Source organism: Scyliorhinus canicula, chromosome 2 (assembly GCF_902713615.1).
Source record: "Scyliorhinus canicula chromosome 2, sScyCan1.1, whole genome shotgun sequence".
NCBI lineage: Eukaryota > Metazoa > Chordata > Chondrichthyes > Carcharhiniformes > Scyliorhinidae > Scyliorhinus > Scyliorhinus canicula.
The window spans coordinates 38259704-38281193 of NC_052147.1; positions in this window are offsets into that span (position 1 = coordinate 38259704).

Sequence of the window (21490 nt, forward strand, 5' to 3'; positions counted from 1 at the left end):
GCGAAGAACAGAGATGCTACTGGGGGGATAATTGGGGGGGGGGGGGGGGGTGCAGGACTAGGGCTGCGACCCCATTAAGTGGCTGGGAGTGAAATCACCATGTAGGTGTGACTGGTGCATTAAGAGGTGAGGAGGCAGACTTACCCTGGCTGCACAAAGAAGGTTGTTCTTTCTGCACTGTATCCTCGTCCTCTTATGGAGCGGTTTGGTGCTCACTATCACAGCCGTCACTTCCCAGGTGGGGTTGGTGACCTTGCTGGCTGGCTGTCTATCCGTTTGAGGGTAGAGCATGTCACGCCTGTGCTCCACCCCATCTATCAGTTTGGTGAGGGTTCCCTCAGTGACACTGGGTGCTGTCTTCCTGGCAGCCAACCTCCACGGGAATTGGAACAGGTGCTTGGCGAAGTGTTGGGGAGGGGTTTAAAAGGAGCTCCCCCTCTGATTGCGGAGATGAAGTAATTCCAGGTGGGCAAATCAGGGGCAAGCCACTACAAGCGCAGCGTGGAACTCGTGCAATAAATGTTTTCTTTCAAAGGGGCTGAAAATACGACAAACTTTCCCGCCAACAATCCCGATGGGATTCTCTCTCGTTTTCTAACCGAAAACGACAATTTGAAAAGAAGATTAGAAAATTATGCCCATGAACTCTATTCTTTCTCTCTGCAGATGCTGCCAGACCAGCTGAGTATTTCCAAGCATTTTCTGTCTTCATTGAATTATTCAAAGGAATCCTACCCACCATTTCTCACTGTCAAAAACAGATTGCTGGTCATTCATCTCATTGCTGTTGTGCAGAAAATAGATGCCGTTGCTTGAAAAACTAATTCATTTTAGGTGAAGCATTTTTGAGAGGTTTCTGAGAACTGTAATAAAGCACTACATACATGGAGGTTTTTATTTTAAAAAAAACACACCAACTCCACAGTGCCGACAGCGAAAAGAGCAGGATTCACTCAGAACCACAGCCATTCATCGAAAATATCTGAATTTGAGGAGAAGAATTAAGGGCTAAATTTAGACAGCTCCTGAAAAGAAAATGAGCACGTGGCTCAGGATGGGGGATTTCTCACTTCCATTCATTGTGATTTATGAAAGCATGCCAACTTTGTGCGCTCTATTGATTACCATGATTGCAGTATGCAACCACTGCTAATTGTGGTGGATTCAAGATTGAGTCTGCAGGCCTTGGAGGTTCAACCAGAATGCAGAGCTTTATTTAGAAGATATTAACACGACAGGCTGCGATGTTAGACTGCCAGTTTGCCCACGCAAAGGGCCGATGACGACATCACGCAATCACTCTGTTTCAGAGCTCCTGTTCAGCTATGAGGCTGCTTGCAAGGAAACACCAAAAACATTATGAATACACAACATCTTATGCCCTTTAAATCAAAGGGCGTCGACACAATAAACAGCATAACATTAACAAGCAATTAGCACACGAACAATCAATCAACAACAGTCAATACGTCCGAGGTTCCGAAGTCGTCGTTCTCTGTGTGGTTGTCGGTGAACCTCAGCCGTCTGTTTTTTTAGTACTTGCTGCAACCTCTGGTGTCTTTGGCTTAATTTGAGGTTCATCAGTAGTTATCTTAACTGGAGTTGATTAGTGTTCTGGGTTAGAACATAGAACATAGAAAATACAGCACAGAACAGGCCCTTCGGCCCACGATGTTGTGCCGAACTTTTGTCCTAGATTAAGAACAAATCAATCTACACACCAGCATTCTACCGTAATCAATGTACCTATCCAATAGCCGCTTGAAGGTCCCTAATGTTTCCGGCTCAACTACTGCCACGGGCAGTGCATTCCATGCCCCCACTACTCTCTGGGTAAAGAACCTACCTCTGACATCCCCCGTATATCTTCCACCATTCACCTTAAATTTATGTCCCCTTGTAATGGTTTGATCCACCTGAGGAAAATGTCTCTGACTGTCTATCTATTCCCCTGATCATCTTATAAACCTCTATCAAGTCGCCCCTCATCCTTCTCCGTTCTTATGAGAAAAGGCCTAGCACCCTCAACCTTTCCTCGTAAGACCTACTCTCCATTCCAGGCAACATCCTGGTAAATCTCCGTTGCACCTTTCCCAAAGCTTCCACATCCTTCCTAAAATGAGGTGACCAGAACTGCACACAGTACTCCAAATGTGGCCTGACCAAGGTTTTGTACAGCTGCATCATCGCCTCACGGCTCTTAAATTCAATCCCTCTGCTAATGAACGCTAGCACACCATAGGCCTTCTGCACAGCTCTATCCACTTGAGTGGCAACTTTCAAAGATCTATGAACATAGATCCCAAGATCTCTCTGCTCCTCCACATTGCCAAGAACCCTACTGTTAACCCTGTATTCCGCCTTCATATTTGTCCTTCCAAAGTGGACAACCTCGCACTTTTCAGGGTTAAACTCCATCTGCCACTTCTCAGCCCAGCTCTGCATCCTATCTATGTCTCTTTGCAGCCGACAACAGCCCTCCTCACTATCCACAACTCCGCCAACCTTCGTACCATCTGCAAATTTACTGACCCACACTTCAACTCCCTCACCCAAGTCATTAATGAAAATTGCAAACAGCAGAGGACCCAGAACTGATCCCTGCGGTACGCCACTGGTAACTGGGCTCCAGGCTGAATATTTGCCATCCACCACCACTCTTTGACTGCCATCGGTTAGCCAGTTTGTTATCCAACTGGCCAAATTCCCCACTATCCCATGCCTCTTTACTTTCTGAATAAGCCTACCATGGGGAACCTTGTCAAATGCCTTACTCAGTTGACTCGGTGTTTGACTCGCAACTGATGTGCTGTTTTCCCCAATTGGTTCAGTTAGTGTCAGGTTCCTGGGAAGAACTCTCCGTCATTCTGCCTCTGGCGGATTGGTTCTCGTCGCCAAAATTTGACCGGCATGCCTTCTCTATATGACATTGTCTCGGGTTTGTATGGTGCAGAGACCTGTCTGAGCGAAGATGGTGGCAGGAATCCACTTTTCACTTGCGCTATAATTTCTTGCCAGAATTTCTTGATCCTGGTGAAGAGCACTGCCTTGTTCTCCCACCATATCACATGATCCTGATGCTTTTTCTCAACAATTGTTCTTGTCTTGTGTGGTTTTAGCAAATCTAATGTTGTGCGTACTTGATGTTTGACCATTAGAAACGGCGGAGAAACTTGTGCTGTTGAATGCGCAGCATTCCTGTGTGTGTGAAGGAATTGGCTCAAACGTTTCGATGAGCCTTGTTCTCTGCTTGCCTTTAACAAATGTTTCATCATCTGTTCAATACCTTCTGCCAGTCTATTTCCGGCAATAGACTATCCATTAATATCCACTACAAGCCCACTGACTCCCACAGCTATCTGGACTACAGCTCTTCGTAACCTACACCCTGTAAAGACTCCATCCCTTTCTCTCAACTCCTTCGCCTCTGTCGCATTTGTTCCGACGATGCCACTTTCCAAAATGGTGCTTCGAAAATGTGTTCTTTCTTCCTTGACCATGATTTCCCACCTACAGATATGGACAGGGCCCTCAACAGTGTGCGGTCCATCTCCCGCGCCACTACCCTCGCCCCCTCTACTCGCTCCCAGAACATTTCATCATGTTCTCACATTTCATCCCATCAGCCTCCGTATGCAAAGCATAATCCTCCGCCATTTTTGCCAACTCCAATGTGATGCCACCACCAAACACATCTTCCCTTCACTCCCTCTGTCAGCATTCCACAGAGACTGTTCCCTCCATGATACTCTAGTCCAATCCTCCACCATACCCAGTACCTCTCCCATCACCCATGGCACCTTCCCATGCAATTGCAGAAGGTGTAACACCTGCCCCTTTACTTCTTCCATGCTTAACATTCCATGCCCAAAACACTCATTCCAGGTTAAGCAGCATTTCACTTGCATCTCTTCCAATTTGATCTACTGCATTCGCTGCTCCCAATGTGGTCTCCTCTATATCGGAGAGACCAAACGCAGACTGGGTGATCGCTTTGCTGAGCATCTTTGGTCTGTACGCATTCAGGATCCTGACCTTCCTGTTGCTTGCCATTTTAACAAAAGACTGTGCTCCCATGCCCACATGTCTGTTCTTGGCCTGCTGCAATGTTCCAGTGAAGCGCAACGCAAACTGGAGGAACATCATCTCATCTTCCGGTTAGGCACGCTGCAGCCTTCCGGCTTGAACATCGAATTCAACAACTTCAGGTATTCAGCCCCACCTTGACCCATTTGTTTTCATTTCATTTTAACTGTCTTTTACCATTTCTTTCTTTCTTAATATACATTTAATTCCCCCCCCCCCCAATCTTATCCACCTTTCCTGAACCTTTCTCCTCTTTGCTTCCCCTTCCCCTCCTCCCACATCTACAGTTCATCCTCTGATGTTAGTTTCCCTGCTGTTTGACCTTTCACATCTTTTGTTCTCTCTGGGGACTGCCATTAGCACTTTTTCCCCTTGGTATCTGTGGCCATTAGCACCCGGTTTCCCAGGGTTTCTGTGGCTATGACTCATCTTTCATTTTCACTCCACAGTATAAATATCTCCCACTTTCTCTGTCTGCTAGCTTTGACAAAGAGTCATCGGACTCGAAACGTTAGCTCTTTTCTCTCCCTACAGATGCTGCCAGACTTACTGAGATTTTCCAGCATTTTCCCTTTCGTTCGAAATAGTTTATTGACATGTGCCCAGGGTGTGCTTATTCCTGAGAGAGAGTAAAGATAGCAGACCCATTACCTAGGTCTCCGTCCCTTTTACATCAAGTGTAAATTAATGTCTGCAATTGTACCACGATGATGGGAAATTGTTACTGAATCTGATCTCCCTAGAAGTTCACCAGTTGACCAAAAAAGCATATTGAACTATTTGAAATGGATATGTTTAAAAATAAACACAAGAAAAGGCACTTCCCAAATTGGCTGCCATAAGTCATCTGATGTCAGGGATTGGAAGTTGACCTTTTCTGGTGAGCTACCATATGGATAGATGTGATGGTTATTGATTTCTGCACCTGGGAGCAGCATGGTAGCACAGTGGTTAGCACAGTTGCTTCACAGCTCCATGGTCCCAGGTTAGATTCCCGGCTTGGGTCACTGTCTGTGCGGAGTCTGCACATTCTCCATGTGGCTTCGTGCGTTTCCTCCGGGTGCTCTGGTTTCCCTCCACAGTCCAAAGATGTGCAGGTTAACTGGATTGGCCATGGTAAATTACCCTTAGTGTCCAAAAAGGTTGGGTGTGGTTACTGGGTTATGGGGTTACGGGGATAGGGTGGAGGTGTGGGTTTGTGGCATCCTCTTTCCAATGGCCGGTGCAGATTCGATAGGTCGAATAGCCTTCTTCTGCACTGTAAATTCTATGATTCTATGAAGGTCCACTTAAAAAAGGGACTCTTGATAATTGCAGGACCTGTTAATTTAATTCCATCTTGGAATTTATAGACAGGAGGTTTACAAATTGGTTTTGCCAAGCCGGAAACAGAGATAACTCAGTCATCTAGAAACACTGCTAAAGCATGCAGTATGGAATCTCCCTCACTTTTTTTTATGATTCATTTACGGGATTTAGGCTTTTGTGGCTAGACCAGCATTTATTACCCATCCCTAAAGTCCCTTGAGAAGGTGCTGGTAAACTGCCTTCTTGAACTTCTGCAGTCCACATACCCCCACAATGCTATCAAGGAGTGAGGTCCAGGTTTTTGACCCAGTGACAGTGAAGGAACGGCACTATATTTCCAAGTCAGGATGGTGAGTGACTTGGGGGGAAACATTCAGGTGGTGGTGTTCCCATTTACCTGCTGACCTTGTCCTTCTAGATGGTAGCAGTCATAAGTTTGAAGGGTGCTGCCTGAGGAACCTTGATGAGTTCCTGTAATGTATCTTGTAGTCGGTACACAGTGCTGCCATTGTGTGTTGAAGCAGAGGGAGTGAATGTTTATGGAAGGGGTACCAATCAAGTGGGTCCTCCATGGTATTGAGCTTCTTGAGTGTTGAGTTGCACTCATCCAGGAAAGGGGAGAGTATTCCATCGCACTCCTGACTCGTGCCTTGTAGATGATGGACAGGCTTTGAGAGTCAGGATGTGAGTTATTCACTGCAGGATTCTGAGGCTCTGACCTGCTTTTGTAACCATAGTATTTATATATCTTGTCAAGTTCAGTTTCTGGTCAATGGTAAATCCCAGGATCTTGATAGTGCGTGATTCCATAATTGAAATTCCACCAAATGTCAAGGCATGATGGTTAGAATGTTGGAGGTGGTCATTGCCCGGCACTTGTGTCACTGAAATGTGACTTGCCACTTGTCAGTCCAAGCCTGGATATTATCCAGGTCTTTCTGCATTTCAACAAGGGTTGCTTTAGAATCTAAGGAGGTGCTGAACATTGTGCAGTCATCAGCAAACATGCTGACTTCTGATTTTATGATGAAGAAAAGGTCATTGATGAAGCAGCTGAAAATGGTCAGGTCCAGGTCTCTGCCCTGATGAACTCCTGCAGTGAGGTTGAGGAACTGAGATGATTGACAGCCAACAACCACAACCATCTTCCTTTGTGCTAAGTATGATTCCAACTGTTTGTAGTTTTAACCCTGATTCCCATTGACTCCAGTTTTGCCACAGCTCCTAGATGCTGCACTTGGTCAAATGCTGTCTTGCTATCACTCTACCCCACCTCTGGAGTTCAGGGGCGAAATTCTCCGACCCCCAGCAGGGTCGGAGAATTGCCTGGGGCCGCCGAAAATCCTGCCCCCGCCGTGGCAAAGATTCTCCGCCACTTGGGAATTGGCGGGGGCGGGAATCACGCCTCGCCGATCGGCGTGACGTCCGTGCCGATCGGCGAGGCCCCTGCGGCGATTCTCCGGCCCGTGATGGGCCGAAGTCCCACCGCTGGGAGGCCTCTCCCGCCGCCGAGGTTTGAACCACCTCTGGTGGCGGCGGGATCAGCCGTGTGAGCGGATCCCCGGGGTCCTTGGGGGGGGGGGGGGGCGTGCGGCGATCGGACCCCGGGGGGGTGCCCCCATGGTGGCCAGGCCTGCGATCGGGGCCCACCGATCGGTGGGCGGGCCAGTGCCCTGGGGGCACTCTTTCTCCTCCGCTGCCGCCACGGCCTCTGCCATGGCGGAAGCGGACGAGAATCCCCCAGTGCGCATGCGTCGGTGGTGACGTCAGCGGCAGCTGGCGCTGACGTCACCACCGGTGCATGCGCGAACCGGCGAAGGCCTTTCGGACAGCCCCGGCGCCAGGCGGCGGGCCTGAAAGGCCGCTGGTGCCGGTTTTGGCGCCAGTCGTCATGGTGCCAACCGCTCCGGAGCGGGCCTAGCCCCCAAAGGTGTGGAGAATTCCGCACCTTTGGGGAGGCCCGATGCCGGAGTGGTTGGCGCCACTCCCCTACGCCGCGACCCCCCCCATCCCGCCGGGTAGGGGAGAATGCCGCCCCAGATATTTTATCCATGTTTGAACCAAGGCTGAAATGAGGTCAGGAGCTGAGTGACCCTGGCAGACCCCAAACTAAATGCCCATTAGCAGGTTATTGTCAAGCATACGATGCTTGATTGCCCTGCTGCTAACCCCTTCCATCACTTTACTGATGATCAAGATTAGACGAATAGGGTGGTAATTGGCTGGGTAGGATTTGTCCTGCTTTTGTTGTGCAGGACACATCAGGACAGTTTTTCACATTGTCGGATAGATGTTAGTGTTGTGACTGTGCTGGAACAACTTGTCTAGGGTCACGGCAAGTTCCAGAGTACAAGTCTGGCTATTACCAGAATGTTCTCAGGGCCTGTAGCCTTTGCAGTATCCTGTGCCTTCAGCTGTTCCTTGATATAACATGGAGTGAATCAAATTGGCTGAAGACTGGCGTCCCTAATGTTGTGGACCTCCAGGGGAGATCGAGATGGATCATCCACTCAGCACTTCCGGCTATCTAGAAAAGGCTGTCTGTCAACTCTCTGATACTATCTCCCACCTCTCCTGGACAATGGCCTCACTGCCGAGAACTTTACATCTGATTTGGACACGATCTTTGTCTCTTTACTTCATACATTACCACCTTCTTTGGCTTTTTCATCATGAAATCTTCTGTTAATTGATCTCTCCTGTTTTCCACCCTATCAAAGAACATCCCTTTCATTCATCCTGCCCAACCCCACCTTCTACTGAGGTAAACCTTTCACATTTCTATATTTCTGCAGTTCTGATGAAAGATCATCAACTTGAAATGCCAATTCACTGACTTTTAATCATAGAAGTTGTAGAATCTAAAAGTCAAGAGTTAATGATGAACCAATATGAAATCTTAAAAAGCCATCAGAGTATTGTGTGTAGTGTTGGGCACCACATCATAGAATCATAGAGGTTATAGTGCCGTAGGAGGACATTTGGCCCATCAGGTCTGCTCCGGCCCTTGGAAAGAGCATCCATTTAAGCCCACACCTCCACCCTATCCCCGTAACCCCACAACCCAGTAATCTCACCCAACCTTTTTGGACACGAAGGACAATTTTTCATGGCCAATCCACCTAACCTGCACATCATTGGACTGTGGGAGGAAACCGGAGCACCCGGAGGAAATCCACGCAGACATGGGGAGAAACGTGCAGACTCCACACAGACAGTGATCCAATCCGGGAACTGGACCTGGGACCCTGGAGCTGTGAAGCAACTGTGCTACCCACTGTGCTACCGTGCTGTCACATTACAGAAAAGATACTTTAAAGAGGGTACAAAGCACATTTACAAAGATGTGACTGAAATGAGGAAATGCAAATACAAAGAAAGATTGAAAAATTGGGTGGTGTTCAATATAAATACATCAATTATAAGGTAGAAGAATATAATTTTTTTAAATGATGAAATAACTACAGAGTAGATAGAAGCTGGTCTGGCAGCATCTGTGGGGAGAGAAACAGAGTTGACAATTCAGACCAATGACCTTTCATTAAGGTCAACAACCTGAATTATTAGGCTGAATTTTACATTCCCTCAGCAGTAGGCTTGAAGGCCTTTGGCTTGTAAGTCCAACTGGCACTGTGCCCACTGCCTAATCACCTGACCCTGCCTCCTTTCCAATTATATGTGGGGTGGGAGAACAGCGTTTGCAACAGTTTCAACTTCCCATGTTCCAACACTGACACATGACTGAAGAATTCAATTCTGCTGTCATTGACAAAGCACTTGCCTTTGTTCAAGGTGGGTGAGGTTACATTCTCTCAGACATTATGGACAGTCATGTTGGCATGTCCTGAGCTGACTTTCACTGTGACCTTAGAATGTCATCACTCTTGTTCAGCGTCCATCGTTCCTCAGTGATTATGTTATGAAGTGAACTACTTTCAGTGAGTAAACGGATCTTTCATCTCATTTGACTGAGTGCACTGTTAGAATAATAAAGAAGTTATAATGTGTAATAATTCGAATGTTCAAGTTATGCTTAAGTTTATTGTTTGCACTCTGGAGATAAATAATTGAAAGGTACAGTGCCTTCCATTTACAGAACACTGCACACACACAGTTCTGGTGATGTCCTCAAGTTCTCTATCTATGTATATCTGTTCTCGTGTGCCTATAATTAATAAATTAATGCACAACATGTTTACTCCATTCCTTATGAGTGACTTTGGCCCCTTAATTCATTACATGAATTCAAAACGCAACACAAATAATTTAGAATGTGAGGGCAGAATAAACACCTTTACTCAGAGATTTGAGTGACTGTGGAAATCACATCAAGGATTAGTGGTTGAAACTATGCCAACATTCAAGATGAGATTGGATTGGTGGATGAAGGAAATGGTGATAAAAGGATATGGAAATAGGGTGGGTAAATTGATGTGGACTATTTATTTTCTATTCCGTTCCAATTCTCTTCCTGTACCAAGTACTGCACGAAGGCTGACTTTCAGCTTCTTCCATAGCTAGGTGTTCCTGAAACAGTCACCAGAGGCTTGTAGCTTGAGAGGTGCCACTCCACATCTAGTGTGACTGACCAGGAGTCTCTCCCATTCCTATCGCCAGCCATTGGTGTGTTGGAAGGATTCGCAGGTTGATACACTCAATGTTTGGTCACATTATGAACACATCTTCTTTGGCCATCAGGTCCTGGGGTGCGATTGAATCCGGACCTTCTGGTTCAGAGGTAGGTACACCACCCACTTCGTCACAAGAACTCCCACCATTTATTTTAGTGGACATTTAATGTTGATCGAGACTGACTAGACTGAATGGCCTTTATCCATATTTTCATTTGCATATTTCTATGCAATTTGCTGTTGCAATATTGCAGACATACTCTGATGAAAAGTGCAATTGTAATTTAGCATATTCAGTTATACTTTGTTAATTTGTACTGCAAGGCATGGGACACTGTGATAAGTCATAGGGCTAATTAGCTACACAGAATGTGAAAAGTCGAGGCCACGAGTATGATTTAATAAACAATAAAGTGCCTCAGGACCCAATGAAGCAAGGCATTGCAATTTCCTTCAGTTCTCTCCTGAAGGTTCAAATGTTCCTGTTGCTTGTAGATAGTCAAATTTATGTTGGGGAATCTTTTATTGTCTTTTATTTCTGTTGATGAGTTTGAGTTTCTCAGGATCTCATTTTCATGATGCATTCCTTGGGGAATGGATGTCTTTTCAGTAAAATGCTTGCTTCCAGTGTCTCAACCAGGTTAGGATCATTAATTAGCTACTACCAGTGAACATGGCACTTCTCATTCTCCACGAGCTGGAGAACACTGTCGCAGTCAAAGACAGAACATACTCAGTTATGTCATGGAGCTCTTGAGTGAGTGTGCCCAACAGGCAGAAGAAGGTTGGCCTAATTTGCATCCCGGAAGCTAATTTGAGGATGGCGATTAACAAAGCAGGTGTGGTGATATGCATCACTGTAGATACACAAGGGGTTAATGTAAGTACACGTAGACTAGCTAGACATCAGAGGGAGCACCAGAGACATGACACACAGATATTCAACCAATAGGTCAGTAAGATAGGACACGACCAATGAGCATTCACGATACACACAGAGGTGACACTACCACAGGGGGGCATTACACCAACCCATATATAAAGGACACGGCACAGATGATCTTCCTCTTTCCAGTGGAGACACTCAGTGAGTACAGACACAGGGTTGATTTAACATCACACCCACCACGTGGATTGTAGCAGACTGGTTCGTCAGTTTGAGTAGCTATAGAAGGATTAACAGTGGAGGAGAATCTGAGTAGGAGAATTGTAAATAGTTTAATAAACAATGTTGAAGTTATCTCCACGTCTGAACCTTCCTTTGTCAGAACCTTCCTTTCATCAAGGAAGCAGCTTATGCTACGCCAAGAGCATAACAAGACAGCAGGAGCGTCAGATTTCTTTGCTTTCTTGATTGCCGGCCAACCGTAAGCAAAGCAGGATGGTCAGCTTGTGGACTGGAACATGCAGCATCTCCACTAAGCTTTTGCAGCAATGGTCATCAAAATCAACCGAGCCAGATATGATCTGCGAACATGTATTCTTATGAACTGATGGCTTGCCCATGACTCCAGGTCAATGTCACACTGGAAGACTCACATTCACAGCAAGGAGTTATTTAAAGATAACCCAAGTGACAAATTAGGTAAAGAATTTCAATAATCTTATATTTGGATGGGCCTCTGAAGAATTAGTGCCTGCTGGGCTTCCAGTTTAAATGCTATGAATGAAATGAAATGAAAATTGCTTATTGTCACAAGTAGGCTTCAAATGAAGTCACTGTGAAAAGCCCCTAGTCGCCACATTCCGGCGCCTGTTCGGGGAGGCTGATCAATGCATTGCCCACGCAGATACTCAAGACAGTGTGTATGCTTTCAACAGTACCATAGATTTACAGATTTTAAACTCTAGCCTCAGATTAGTATTTAACTTATGCTAAGTTTCATATTTCCCAACCCCATATAAATCTGAGGCAAGTTTGCCTTCAGGAACAAGAATTACATTTTCGGTTAGTTGCAAATCAAAAGATATTAATTTGAATACAATGCATTCTAACGTATGAAAGTCAGAGAGAGAAAAACAATTGATTAATGTTTTGAATTAGCTAACCTCAATATTGCCTTGCAGCATCCAGCTTTTTGCTCTGCCTTTTAGCTAAAAGGTTCTCTTGCCGAGCTGTCAATTTGCTCTTCTGCAGCTTTCCTGATGACATTATCCTTTTTGACACTCACAGGTTATTTATGGACATTGGAAGTGACAGTGTCAGGGGTCAGAATCAAAGAACTTTGGCAATATTCTGCAGGCTTCATTGCATTAAAAGTGTCAACATGAAAGAAAGCCCTGGTCTATTTATCCAATTAGCAACTGAAGATAACACCCAGCTTTTAAAACCAACATTAAAAAGGATGGCATCAGCAAACTAATTTTAGTAAATTGTATATGTACTAAATGTCAGTTTCAATACCGCATGGCATGTATTTACTAAGCCTATCTATACAGAACGCATCAAACATAAAACACAATTTATGGTTAAGCACAATGTATAACAGAGTGCAAATTAATATATTGCTGCTGCTGCAACCAGCTAGTGTCTTAATATTTCCAAATGTCTGCACCCAGTTATAAATATAAATCTGTTCACATGGCACTAGCATAAAATCATAAGGGAAGATGCTGAAAATAGATAACATGTCCATTAGTATCTGTAAAGAGAAAGAATAGGTTAATACGTTGGCTGTTGACCCAACATTAGAATTGGTAAGTGGCAGACGATGAACACCCCCTAATAGGGGTGAACAAAACAAGGCGGGGGAGAACGACAAGAAATGTCAACATACAGGATTGCTGACTCCTATTATCGGGAGGAAATTAATTGCTTTCATTGACTGCAAAGGCTGGGCAGAGCAGATGCCATCTGCAGCATGAAATGGCTGTCAAGTGTACCTCAGCTCGTCTCTCTGCTTCTTTCCTGCCTGGATTTGCTCCTCTATAGCTTCAATCTTCCTCCTTTTGGCAATTTCCAAAATGGCAACAGATTTTAACCATTGCCCATTTTCCAATTCCTGTATTGCCCCACAAGTACCCCTTCCATTTGGAAGGTTTATTTACATGTATTTCTACTGATGTAAAATCTACTGTCTGTGGTAAAGTTGATTGTGCAGTGGAGAGACCCCACAAAAATGACTGTGAATGTTTTGTTGTACATCACTGTTCAGTCTGTATGTGTGACCCTAAGCTCACTGTGGTGAACCAGAACAACCCTCCCTCTCATTTGTACTCTAATCTTTCTATCTTTGTGCTTTTCACTGTTCTAGCTCAACACTAATGCCAGAAAAACTAACCCTTATGTTGATATGCTGCAATCCTCCAGTCTAAACATTGAGTGGGATTTAGTGTTAGCAGTGGGGGACAAATTTCAGAAATGCCACTGAAATTTATAAACTGGTTGAAGAACGCGAGGACACCGTGCCGCTCCTCTCCCGGAGTCTGGTCACAGTCACTTGAACAACATCCAGCCTCACACACAACCGACCCCCTTCGGCAGTTCTGCTTTCGTATACCCAAGAACTGCCACCTGACCAGATGGTACAGCCTCATGGAACGTTCTGCAGCTACACCTGATTTCTGAGGAGAAAGCATTGCTACTTGATCTGATACTTGCAGCCACCAACTCAGTTACTGGCATTTCGAGGCTAGTATATAAAGCTGGATTGGCGAGCGATGGACCTCCGGGCCTGAGTGGGCTGCAACCATGAAAGGGGAAAGGATCATTCATGTCCCGGTTTTCAGGGGATGAGGTTGCAGAAAGTTCTGCTGCAGTGGACGTAGTTGAGGACTTTGAGAGGGATGTATACAGGAAAACGCTGATGGTCATGCACACCGAGAAGCTGAATGTGTTGGCAGGCCTGTCAGATAGACTCTTGTTACTGTCAAAGACTGTTGAAGACTCTGGCTCCAGCTTGGCACTTGGCATTTTTGCGTTTTTAATAATGATATAAAGGCACCAATCGCTCATAAAGGATTATGCAAACATATTGTGCATTCATTTATTGAGACTAGGCACACGGGAACATTTGTACAAAGGCATAAATCTTGAAGACACCAGTGCTGCAGAGGTATGTGTGTGTTTGTGTATGAGTGTCCATGTGCTCTGTTCAATAAGACAGATACTGAGGAGATTTGATAATAGTGTTCCAAAGGATGAATATCTGGACAGCAAACTAAAGGAAAAACTGGTCCCATGGGCGGGAGGGTTACGAACCAGAGGACGCAGGTTTCAGGTGATCGTCAAAAGAACCAATGGCAATATGAGGAAAATCTTTTAACACAGTCGGGGAGGCAGAGGCGTTCTGTGCTCACTGGACTAGTAATCTAGAGACCCAGAGTCTCTGGGGACCCTGGGGACACAGGTTCGAATCCTGCCATGGCAGATGGTGAAATTTGAATCCAACACAAATCTGAAATTAAAAGTCTAATGAAATCATCGTCGATTGCTTTAAAAACAAACATCTGGTTCACTAATGTTATTAAGGGAAGAAAATCTGTCAAACATGTGACTCCAGACCCACGGCCATGCAGGTGACTCTGAAATGGCCGGACAAACCATTCAGTGCAAGGGCAATTAGGGATGGGCAATAAATGCTTGCTCAGCCAGCACCATCCACAACCCAGGAATGAATTTTTAAAAAAATCTGGAATGCATTGCCTGAAAGTGTGATGGAGGCTGTTTCAAACTTGGCTTTCAAAAGAGAATTCAAAACACGTGCAACAAATAAAAAATGTGGGACTACATGGAAAGAGTGGGAGGAGAGGTAGACTGGCTAAACTACTCATGCAGTGGGCTGGCATGACTTGATGGACCAAACAGCCTCCTGTTATTATAATGATTCTATTAATAGTTCAGATGTTATATATTATTGCAAGTGCTGGGGAATAGCGTTGTTATGGAATTATGTTTTGTAGATTTACTTCAGGCCCAGCATCATAGAAAATGGATTGAAATGTGAGGGGTTTTGGAGGAACAGTGATGTTGGGCAAGCATCTCAGGGGAACCAAAGCTTCAGTATCCGCTCATGGGCAATCTGCCGGGAGTGATGGTTTCCTGGATGCATCATCCCTGCCTCATATTTCCCCTCCTCCTCTTCCTCCTGCTGAGGCTCCCTACAAATTCCAGGTGGCAAGGATAGAGGCCTCAAGATAATGAGGTTGTGGGGGCTACAGCAGACCAGAATGAACTTGGACACAGATTCCAGCGAGGATGAAAGGCAACTCCTTCCTCTGCCCCCCCCCCCCCCCCCCACCACCACCACCACCACCACCACCATCCTCCAGTCACCCCTTGCCCAAATCATTCAGACAGAGAAACTGTTGCTTTGTGATGCCCAAGGTTTGCAAGTTTGCTGCACGGCTCTAATTATAGGTCAGGTAGCAGAGGGTAACCATTTATCCGATGTTTCATGAATATCCCTTGTCATCCAGCAGTCAATTATCTGGTTCTTTTTAACAGCTGATCATCTTCATCACTACAATTTTGAAGTTGATTACATCACTAGTTCACGCAACCTTGTAGCTGATATAGTCAGCCGTGCCACTATCGCAGACTGTATTGGCAATAGCGAAGTGATTTGTGACATTGAGGACAACATGATTGTGATATTTGGCTGCCATGAGTCACCTGATGTCAGGGGAAGAACTGGTCCCACACTACAAAGTACACAAAGAACCCATATTGCTTGATACCATCTGTATTGCACGTGAAACTTGTATGTTTATCCCAAAAGAGCTACAGTAAAGTATATTGCACCCTGCCCATGAAGGACATCTGGGTATTATTAAGATTAAATAACAAAGAACTTCCAGTGGCGTTTGTGAGTGGGGCGGCCGCATCGAGAGGAGCCTCCAGCACGTCTGCTGGTGTTGTTGTTTTCGGGGCTTTCCCTATATTTTTTCTCTCACCCCCGATTTTTGTAGATCTTTGAGGATGTCATGGGCACCAAGCTGGGCCGGTTTGGGAACTGGAGAGGAACCCCGTGCAAATGCCGGGCGGCCGGAGCTGAGGCGTTGATCCCGGGGCGCGTGCCCATTTAGAGCGGCGGGGCTGGAGATGAACTGAACACGAGGCTGTACAGGTGGTAGCCTCGAATCGTGAGCGCAATGTAGTGCTGCAATGTTGCACATTGAGTGGCTCCTGTTTGTAATGTTTTTTTAAGAAGTCTGAAGTCCGGTTTGTTTTTGAAAAAAAAAATTTTTTAAAGTTATTTTTTAGAATTTTGAAGAAAGAAATAGAAAAATAATAAATGGTTAAAGGTTGCGAAAAGCAGCTGGGAAGAAAGGAGGATACGTGGGTTCGCTGTCGAATGAGAGAACCAGTAAAAACGCTGACAAGGTGGCGGATGTTGGACCGCATGGTGGGGCCACACTGCTTACGGTGGAAAAGATGACCGAGGTGATGGCTGTGGAGCTGGACAAGCAGTTTGCGAGTCACATGGTTGCGTTGAGGAAGGAGATGGCGGTCGCACTGAAGCTATTGGTGGAGGAGGCAATCACCCCAGTGAGGGTAGCTGTGGCAAAGACATCAGCCAAGGTGAGAGAGCAGGGCGAGAAGATGAAGGAAGTTGAGGAGGCCATGTTGCAGCACAGTGACCAGCTCACCTCGATGGGGGAACAAGCTGCGGAGGGTGGTGGAGGTCAACAGAGGACTCCGAGCAAAGCTCGAGGATTTGGAGAACCACTCGAGGCAGCACAATCTGAGAATTGTGGGCTTGCCTGAAGGGACAGGTGGCTCGAGGCTAACAGAGTACTTCGCTAAGATGCTGGCGCCGTTGGTGGGGGTGGATGAGAACCCCTCCCGGTATGAACTGGACTGAGCTCATCGGTCTTTAAGGCCAAAGTCCAAAGTAAATGAGCCGCCAAGAGCAGTAATTATCTGCTTCCATAAATACCACGTGAAGGAGAAGGTGTTAAGCTGGGCGAAGCAGAAGCAGGAGGTGCAGTGGGATGGTGCGAGAGTTTGGATTTACCAGGACTTGACGGTGGAGTTGGCAAAGAGACAAGCGGCATTTGGTCGAGTAAAGGCCACACTGTAAAGGCCACACTGTACAACAACGGTCTGCGATTTGGTATGGTATACCCGGCAAAGCTGAGGGTGATGTACAATGGCAAAGATTTTGGGTGGGATTCTCTGAACCCCGCTGGGTCTGAGAATCGCCGGGGGGCGGCGTGAATCCCGCCCCCGCTGGCTGCCGAATTCTCCGGCGCCAGAGATTTGGCGGGGGCGGAAATTGCGCCGCGCTAGTCGCCGCGCTCCCCCCCGGTGATTCTCCGGCCCGCGATTATGCTGTCGAAGATCTGCATCTTAAACTCATCGGGACAGGCACAAGTATGCCAAATTTCAAAGTGTTATGGGCCAGGGTTTAGAAAATTCTAAAGTATATCATGGAGTTCACCTGACCTACAAATGTTTATTAACTTTGGTTACAAGGAGCACAAGGGCCTACCTTTCAGATGTTATTCAACAGAGACCTTAAGCACTTCTTTCAAAAACAAAGTTCATTCTACGAATTGAGTTAACATTTTTATAAACACACACAGTAAGCATTTTAATCAACTACAAACATAAATAGCCCTCACAGCTACAGTAGTCTATATATAACCATTAATAAATTTCCCGCTTTAGCTGTTCCAGTCTAATAACCAGATCCCATAAACCAGTAGCCCTTTTCAAAGGTGTGGCCCAGAGCACAGCACTCAAGACCTAGGGCGGAATTCCCCACCACCCGGGAATCGGCGGGGGCGGGAATCGCGCCACGCCGGCTGGCGGCCCCCCCGCGCCAATCGACGGGCCCCCCGCGGTGATTCTTCGGCCCGCGATGGACCGAAGTCCCGCCGCTGACAGGCCAATCCCGCCGGCGGGAATCAAAACACCTCTGGTGCCGGCGGGATTGGCGGCGCGGGTGGGCTCCGGGGTCCTGGGGGGGGGCACGGGGCAAACTGACCCCGGGGGGTGCCCCCACGGTGGCCTGGCCCGCAATCGGGGCGCACCGATCGGCGGGCGGGCCTGTGCAGTGGGGGCACTCTTTTTCTTCCGCCCCGCCATGGCCTTCACCATGGCGGAGGTGGAAGAGACCCGCTCCCCTGTGCATGCGCCGGTATGACGTCAGCAGCCGCTGACGCTCCGGCGCATGCACGGACTTACGCCGTCCGGCGAAGTCCTTTCAGCCCCTCAATGTGAGGGCTTGGCCCCTAAAGGTGCGGAGAATTCCGGACCTTTGGGGAGGCCCGACGCCGGAGTGGTTGACGCCAGTCCAATACGCCGGGACCCCCCGCCCCGCCGGGTAGGGGAGAATCCTGGCCCTGGTATAGATTCCCTTGTTTTCTTTTCAAAACAGTAGGTGTGAATTCCTTCCAGAAATCTATTGGGCGGGGTTCTCTCAGCCCAAGGCTGGGCTGGAGAATCTCCACGACCGGGCCACGACGACCCGACGCCGGCACGCGTCATTGGCGCCGGCATGTTTGGCGCGGCGCTGGTTGCTCTACGCGGCTGGCCCACTGATTCTCGAGCCGGGATGGACCAAGCAGCCGTCGTGGAAACGCTTACTCCCACCGGCGCCGTCCACACCTGTTCTCAGCCAGCGGGAACTTAGTGTGGAAGGGTCAGGTGGCAGCCCATATTCAGTTTGCAGAGGACAAATCCCTGTATATGAACATATGTCATTTCTATCACATGTAAGTAAATTACATTGCAAGCCTGACTGATAATCCTAAATTGGTTGTTAATGCAATTCTCAGCACACTCAGGATTGTTCAGTAAGTACTGCCCAATCACGGAATTACATCTAATGTTGGACATTATGTTCTGAGCTTTGCAGGCTTGAGCTGATTGAGTACAGTCAGTGCTACTCTGCCTGTTATGAACAGCTGAAGGGACATACCATTTGATATGATTAGTCAATCATTGAGACATATGGCCTACATACCTAGCATCACACCGACACTGAAATTCATATTCCACATTACTCATTTGTGCGGTGGGCAAAACATCTTTTTGGTTCGACAGCATCCTCCAGTCATTGAAAAACACCACTCATGTTGCCACTACATTGCATGGGTGAAATGGTTAGCTTCACCTGTTGCTCAAAGTTTTACGATGCTTTACCTTCCCAGGGTAAATTAAGGTAGAGTGGGCACTTTTCTGGTCCAAAGGTGGTGGTCTTAGGCCAATTCGTGAATATGTAAAATACATAGCGAGCAATGATCTAATTGTACTAAACTGGTCTCCCCCTATTGGCTAGCCCAATCAGACAATAGTTCCCTGGTGCATGTGTCATGGCAACGTCTTGAACAATCATGGCTGCCGTGCAAACCAATTAGCATCTTTTTTCCCTCATACAGTGTAAATTGTTGCTCTCTTTGAAATTTGGCATTCTTGTGCCTGTCCAGATGAGAGCCAGGTAAAAAGCTTTGACAGCATGTCTCTTTTATCAGCAACAGTCAAGAAATGGTCGTGAAAATTTTGAGCTCATTTCCCTAAAGGATATGGCTGCAGAACAGACTTGGGCATGGAATGGCCTCCTCCTTTCACTCGGGTTGTGATTTTGAACCCCTCACCAAGCAAGAATTGTGTGTACAATGGATTCCAACCAGCTGTTTCCTGTTGCCCTAACTTTTATTCCAGCGACATAGCTCCAACTAAAGGCAGACAAGGGTTTTTTTAGTATTCAAAAACTTTGATCCAATTATGTCATGTGTTTCACAATTTAGTTTTAAATTCCTGTCATGGGGAGCCCCAGTCAACTGCCTGGCAATGGAACAAAGGTGGGTATTACTGACTAGCCAGAAGAGGTCAAGGAAAGTCTAACACATTTGTTTCTATTAAGTCTTCAACACCCTGTGTACAAAGAAGAGCAGAGTGCACTTCCTGGTCCCTCAAAGATTCCTTGGGCCTCCTCAGCCCAGCCTACCCATAACCAGGCTGCAATCCGAGCCCTGCTTTCCCTCCAGTCTCAGGAATCCCCCAGCACTTGCCATCGCCAAATCTCGCTGGAACCCCTGCCCAACATTTTCCCGCTAACCCTGGAGCCCCCAGCACCAACCTTCCCTTAATCTCAGTTGAACCCTTGTTCGCCCCTTGAAACGTTCAGCCCTGATCATGTTGGCACCTCAACTGCCAATAGTCACCTTCAACCCCTCCTGCCAGTGACTGCTGAGGATCTCTCCCAGAGCTCCCTGCCATCGAACGCTTCTTCCTACCTGCTGCACAGGGTGGTGAACCTGGTCATGTGTTGAGCAAGACTCTGGCAGTGGTCAAAAGCGTGATACATGTGAAGATGTTCATCTTCTCTTCTTGCCTTGGTAACATTTTTAAACAGGAGTGTGGAATCAGTAAGTCAAATAGAAAGAAGTGATTAATCAAAGAGTTCTAATTGATGACGCATTCGCTGATGTCCGATTGATTGATGAATCAGCTGTTATACCCTTTACCCGTGGCTTCAGAACAAATCACGTCAACTGAAAGCGTTTATGCCAGCAAATCTGTGGTGATTAATTCACACTTGATTGAAATAACCTTCTATAACAGATTAGCAGCTTTACTTGCAGCTATGAGTGATTAACTATGATTCCCAGTTACTGCAAATAATTGGTAAATTAATCGTTTAACTTTAGCCTATTTACTGCCGGTTTTCACTCAGTTTTCAATTCAGATTTGGGAATAATTATTCTCGCCGTACTTTATTCCGCTCATTTAATCGCACAATATAAATCATTCTTGGTCAAATAATCCATTATTAGTTATTGCGACCCTCTTCATAAAAAGCTGTCCCAGAGGTCTATTTGGGATTCACTTTAGAGTAAAATAAAAGTATCATAAAGCTGTAATGGCATGATTTGGCATGGTCATTCATAAAAACTTTTGACTGTTGGGAATGAGCACAGCTTTAACGAGAAACATTTGTTATATTCTTGCAGGCTCGTGGAGAGATCAGGGACCAGAAGTGTAATAATCATAACTTGGAATCAGCTTTGCTTCAACCTTTCAATAATTGTGACCTTATTCTATAATCAGACATCCTGGGTGTCACTGCGATTTTAGACCGTTTGCTCTGGTCATAGAATTAATAGATGTGAACATATTTTCACTGAGGAATGTTGCGACGCAATCTCTATCAGCCATCAGAGTTCAGAGCTCAGCCACATGAGCAATTCAGGTGAATCGCTGACTGCAGAAAAATGCACAATTTATCGGAGACAAAACTCTGCCAACGAGTTATTACACAGAAGCATACTTCTGCCGTCACAGCCAGGATACATTGCAAGAGCAAAAGTGAAGGAACAGGATTTGACTCTGATTATTCATCACTCCGTGACAATTTCCAATCAATGCCAATCTGTATCTCGGATACATTCCAAAGCATTTATCTACCAGGATGAAATAAGTTATTCTAACCTTGAATAGCTTACTGATGAGGCTGAATTTGGACTATTCAATACAGTTTATACTCTTCTACTTTCCAAAGGGGCTGTGTACA